Source organism: Mirounga leonina, unplaced genomic scaffold (assembly GCF_011800145.1).
Source record: "Mirounga leonina isolate KUSES-001 unplaced genomic scaffold, KU_Mleo_1.0 Mir_151, whole genome shotgun sequence".
In the NCBI taxonomy this organism is placed as follows: domain Eukaryota; kingdom Metazoa; phylum Chordata; class Mammalia; order Carnivora; family Phocidae; genus Mirounga; species Mirounga leonina.
This window is the reverse complement of record NW_023270377.1, coordinates 27,864,780-27,870,925: the sequence shown is the minus strand read 5'-3', so window position 1 is coordinate 27,870,925 and position 6,146 is coordinate 27,864,780. Positions and strand designations below refer to the sequence as shown.

General features: G+C 42.5%; 1 long non-coding RNA gene across 1 annotated transcript; it reads right to left on the bottom strand.

The window, feature by feature from the left end:
* Positions 1 to 278: 278 nt before the first annotated feature.
* On the bottom strand, positions 279 to 1,372 carry LOC118011766. Its single transcript, XR_004679535.1, has 2 exons — positions 1,112 to 1,372; positions 279 to 532 (listed from the first exon to the last, which is right to left on the bottom strand). It is a non-coding gene; the product is annotated as an uncharacterized LOC118011766 (long non-coding RNA).
* Between the last annotated feature and the right edge of the window lie 4,774 nt (positions 1,373 to 6,146).

Sequence of the window (6,146 nt, the reverse complement as noted above, 5' to 3'; positions counted from 1 at the left end):
CAGGTTGCAATAAAACATTGACACCATCAGAATCCTGCTCACACATCCTCTGTTTATCACCTGCTCTCTTCTCTAGATCCTGTCTTCTCTTGGTTATCAAAGTTTTCACCAATTACAAACCTACCCTACTCATTGTAGAACTTGAAAATTTGCCATGTAATTGGTTTAACAGATGCTTCCAGAATAGCAGTTCTGTTTATTGTTACAGCATCTCATGAACAAAGTAGATTGTAAAGCCTTTTCCTTCCTGGACTGAGCATCTACGTGGCATTTTGAACTTTTTTTTTTTTTTTTTTTTTTTTTCAAAACAAAGAACATAATTACCTGAATTTCAATATGTGCCATGACCGATCCTTTGTTAATATTTGCTATTATGTAGGGGTTTTTTTTCAAGAGCAGTTATTTATTCATTAGTTCAGTACTTTCATGATTTGAACTTAAAGAATCAAAAACACTTAAACAGATCTCAAAATTGGGGGCTCAACTGCCATTAATATATATTGATGTTCTTAAAGCTTCTTGTGAAATCACCCTAGAAGTTAAGAAGAAAATTACAATTATCCCAGTCCCGATTACAACTTAGGCTAGGAAAAACAGACAAAAGCTAGAAATTGGGATAAATTGGTAAATTCCCATTTCAGTTCCTTTATAAAGAAGGAATGAAATACTGATGATATCTAGAGATTTTAATATACCAAGTGATGGGATTCAAGGCATACTACCCCAAAATATGGCCCCTCTGTATATTGAATATCTTAAGCTAAAGGAGTCTGAGAAACAGCAAGTGTAGGAAGGACTCTCTGACCTCCCCCTTCTCCCTGCAGCAGGTTATAAGACCCTGAGTTGAGAGGGGGCCCTCCCTGTCCCCAGAGGAAAGGAGCAGCCTTGTCTCCAAATAGGAGCAGCCTTGTCTCCAAATAGGAGCAATCTGAACAAAAGGGCCTTGCTAAGTTTCCCTCAGGGTGCTACCTTTAGCTCACACCCCTTTGTCCTATCACATTTCCCCATAGCTTTCGATTCATTATCAAACCTCATATAAAAACACTCAGGGCCAACTCTTTCTGCAAGTCTTCATTTCCTTATGAAGGCTCCCATGTCACATAAAATTTACATTAAACTATTAAATGAATGTGCATGTTTTTCCCTTATTCTTCTCTCTGCTGTTACAGGGGCCCCAGCTGAAAACCTAGAAAGGTAGAAGGAAAAAATATTTTTCTTCCCTACACAACAAATCACAGATCAAACAACAGGAATAAAAGCAAAACTGAAATTTAAGACAAGAAAGGAGAAGACAGATTTGATTTTAAACAGTTTTACAAGTTCTCCCAAAACTCTACAAAAACAGGGGCGCCTGGGTGGCTCAGTCATTAAACGTCTGCCTTTGGCTCAGGTCATGATCCCAGGGTCCTGGGATCGAGCCCCGCATCAGGCTCCCTGCTCCGCGGGAAGCCTGCTTCTCCCTCTCCCACTCCCACTGCTTGTGTTCCCCCTCTCGCTGTATCTCTCTCTGTCAAATAAATAAAATCTTTAAAAAAAAAAACCTCTACAACCGCTCAAATCCCTCTAGCCTCTGTGGCACGTGCCTACTGTCTGTTATTTATGATTGCCTGTGTTTGTGAATCAAATAGCAAGAATTTGTATGTTATAAAAGACTTCAAATATCTAGCAAGCTGGGCATCACTTTTTTTCTTATGGAATGAATCCGATTTCCCACTCATTTCTATTATAAATAGGAAATGTGATCCCACAGGAAACAAAGGAAGAGAGATTATGGCAAAAAAAGAAAAAAAAAAAACAGATATGGTAAGAAGGTGGTCAGCACTGTGGCCTCTCCTGAACTGTGGTCCCCAGTGTATTGAATTCCCAAAAACAGAAAACATCACGTACCTTTACTGTGGAACGGCATCAGTTAACACTTCCCCTTGTTGGGTCTGTACATTTGTAACTTCCTACATCTGATTTATTTAAAAGTAACTCCTATTAAAAGTATCACAAAAGGTAGAAGACAAAATAAAATTTAAGACAAGCCATCAACCCTCACACATACAGAATGAAACAGTAGCATAATAAGAACTCCTATAACAATAGGATTCCAAAACTTAAAACCTGCATGGGTACTTGTGGTTGTACTAATGCGTCTCTTTCCCTGGGAATGGTCCTAAAGTACTTCCTAGGGATGAGAGAAACCTAGGATTGGATCCGAGAGAGAGAGTAAGCTAAAACTAGGTTATACCTTCAGTTTCGCCCTAATGTTCTCTAGGACTTGGGGTTAGAGGCTGAACCGCGGCGCATCTTAGCTCACCCTTCAGCCAAAGGACCTCGCTGGCTTTCCTGCCAAGCTCCAGAAATGAAAAGATGAACTAGAAACGGCAAGTCACCCTGGATCCTTTAGATAAAGGTCCTATAAATATTTATTACTGCTGTTACTTCACAGTAAGACATGCTGCAGCCCCGGATACGACTATTTCAACTATACACACAAGGCTGCCAGGAAGAGAAGACAAAAGCTTGCTTTCACTAAGTACCATATAAACAGGAATTGGTCAGCATCCACCCGCGTAATATTTTTAAATGTCCACAATATGCTCATATATGGAATATATAAAGATACAGGCTGTACTTTAAGAAGTATGCAAGGTAAAAAGGAAAATGATGAAAACATACAGAATAATAAAACATATAACAAGAAATGCTATAAACAAAAGAACAAACAATATGGATGGCTCTTATAGGGGTAAAGACGAGTGAAGGAGGCCAGATTACATACTGCACGGTTCCATTTTATATGAAGTTCAAGAATGCTCGCAATTAGTCTATAATTAGAGGTCAGAATTGTGGTTACCTCTTAGTGGCGGGTGGATGCTAATGGACTGAGAAGGAGCATGGGGTGCTGGAAATGTTCTAGATCTTGATCCAAGTGGTGGTTTCTGGGAAAAATACATATGTAAGAATTCATCAACCTGCACACTTAAGATGTGTATGCCCTTTATGTATGTTATACCACATAATTTTTTTTTTAATTTTTTAAATAAAGAAGGGCTACAGGAGCCTTAAATTTGAGTCTAGCTCTGTGGAATGGATGCATGAATGTCAGCAAGACGTAAGAGTGACTGGAGCGGCCAGAGAGGGGCAGGGTCCCTCAGAGATTGTTTTCAGTTTCTGTATGGTGAGGGGCTTGATTCGGCAAAAAAGAAGGGAGAGGGCATCCCCCAAAAGGAATAGCAAGAGGTTCCCAGATAGTGCAAGACTAACTACTAGGTTTGCAAGTCATCACAAACACCATAGACCAAGGACTACAACCAAAAGCTCAAGGATGAAAGATCTGGCCAAATGCTCTCTGCGGAACAAATGGCAAACAGTTTTTATGACTCAAGAATTTGGGTGACATAAGCTATCCGGAGACAGTTTACGGTCAGAATATTTAAGGTCTTCTCACGCTGGTGAAAGTCAGAACACAAACAACTGTTCAGTCCACAGACGTCTCAGATGCAGTCATCAAAATGGCGTCTCTTTCTTCCAAGAGCATCTGAGAAGCAGCCACTGCCAAATCCACTGCATGCACGGAAGAGGAAGAACACCTTTCTCTCTCCACCTCTCACACTTCCCATCCTTCAGCAAAAAAATCAGGAGAAAGGCTGGGCTTCCTGAAGCACAGCTTGAGATGGGAATTCAGGGGTGCAATAATTATGGAGGACATACACAAAAGTAAAAAGCTGTCAGAAGGTGAAGGGAGCCAGCAGGGGAAGGAGGACATCAAGAGGGGAGGAAGGCAGGTGGACCTGCCGAGGTGCTGCCCTTTAGAGGAGGAGTTTTGCCTTCTGCGCCCTCATGTCAATCATTTACTACAGGATGGGTGGAGAGGACAGTAGCCTCCAGTAAAGAGGTTCCTGTTGGCCCAGGGCAATTTTTGGAGAAAAGGAAGCTGAGGATAATGTGCCAGCCTGGTGGAAGGATGTAGGCTGGGCAGTGGCCACTACAGAAGCTACCAGAGCCCTGTGCCCATCCTCACAGTAGCAGGTCATGTCGGCTAACAGACCAGCCATGACACTGTCCTCAGGACCTGCACAGTCAACTTCTTAGAAACTTGTTTGTTTTTCCTACAAAAGAAATCTCATCTCCATATCAAAGATGCAGATGGGTTTTGGTGATACTTCATTTCTCCCGTGTTAACATCGATAGTAAAACAATGTGATGATCATTAGCATTAGGCTGTGGTAATAGGCTCAAGGCCACTTTCAGAAATGAATTCCCTTCAGATCCCAGGAAATTTGGGAGGAACAGAGAAACAGAATGAAAGTTCAGGAGGGGGACAGAAAGTGTCTTCTCTCAAGCTATAAATCATAGAAATTGAATTAGATCATCTCAAATTGAGGGACGAAAAGCCAGATATAGATCCATTTCGCGACACTGGCTGACATGGATTCCATTTGGGACTCACTGAGAGCATGACTTACTCGGAGGTCTCCTCTGACAATGCAAGCCCTTAACATGAAGACATGTGTAACGTTACTGGAGGAAGAGCGGAATCCCATGATTTGCCTAGAAAGCAAATTGAGCATCCGGCATATGCATTTCTGAAGGCTACTCTCAGTGTCTCTGTGAAAATCTGCTTTTTGCATAGCTTTCAAAATTCATAAGATCCCATTCTCTTTCCAGACACAGTCAACACAATCGAACCATTTTAATCTCAACCCTAGGGCAACAGATCAAAACTAGAACCTAATTAAGTACGCGGTAACTGGATCAGTCAGGATTCCAGTGAGGGTCCCTAAGGAGATGTTCATGAAGAGTTTATTTGCGGGTATGGGTAGGGTTAAAAGAACCCTACAGGGATGGTGGGGCTATCAACACCAGGGCTGCTACCAGCCCTAGGTGAGACGGGGAGGGAGCTGCCCAGGGGGACTGGTTCCAGGAGAGGACGGACACCTTCTGGGATAGGGCTGGGCGAAATGAATACCACAACCACTCTCTTCTCCTGCCTTCCGATTACCTGTCAATGTCACCCTTGTCTGAATCCATCCAGAAGCCGGGGAACCCAGCCAGGTCTGCCCAATAGAGTCCACACAGGGCAAGAGCAGGTTGGAGAAAAGTAGAGAGCAGATCTGGGGCAACAAGCAGATAATATCCAACTCCCCTACGCATGGAGCTGATACCTTTATAAACAGGTTGGAAGTTACGGTTTTAAGGGAAAAAAAAAAAGTCGTTCCCTTCAATGCATTCCTTCTGGGATATAATACATTCCTTCTGCTTCATGTATTATTGATAATAACAACAGCCATATGCCAGGCACTGTACCAGATGCTTTACTGTTAGTTATTTTATGTTATTTAACCCTCATCATAACTCTGTGTGATGGATAAAATCAGCTTCATTTTGCAAATGATCAGCTTGAGGCTGACAGGGGGCCAAGTACCCGGCTTCACAGGGAAGCAGTACAGGAGTCCAGGAGAGACCCAGGACGCCCCGATGTCCAAGCCCTCAGGCTGTCTGCTTAAAGGGAACTCTAGCAAACATGTTGCCAGGGCTCAAAACACTTTAGAAGTCCTCCTCTGAGTTGCTTTCAGAGTGCTTTTAAAAGCCTTACCCCCAACCCCAAAATCAGTCGCATTACTTTATAGTCACACATTTTTAACAACAAAAGAACATGGTGATGATTCATCCTCACCACGTTCACCAGATGTAAGGCCAAATGATGCCTGACTATTTCTAAAAGTCAAATTAGATTCACCCTCAAAGGACTGAGGATAATAGAAGTAAGCTTTGAAAAATAATTCCAAGAAAGAAGGCTCAAAAACAACATCTGTAAAGCTGGACATCCTGATTCAGAAAGCGATGCCTTTAAAACCAGCAGCGGTTTTCCCACAGAGGAATCCTAGGCCTCCAAAAGGGGCCCACAGCTTATTTAGAGGAGGAAGGAAATTGGAAACAACCTAAATCTCCCCAAATAGGGCAACAAGTAATTAAACGTAATTGTGCACCACCTAACCTCTCTCTGCCCCACCCTACCCTTCATCGGATGGAAACCAGCAAGGGGCAGGAACTGGCTACCTTGTCCAACAACTCTACCCAGCTCTGTGTACTGAGCCTGGCACATGGTAGACCCTCAGAGATATCCACTGAATGAATGATGGAATGAATGAATGAAT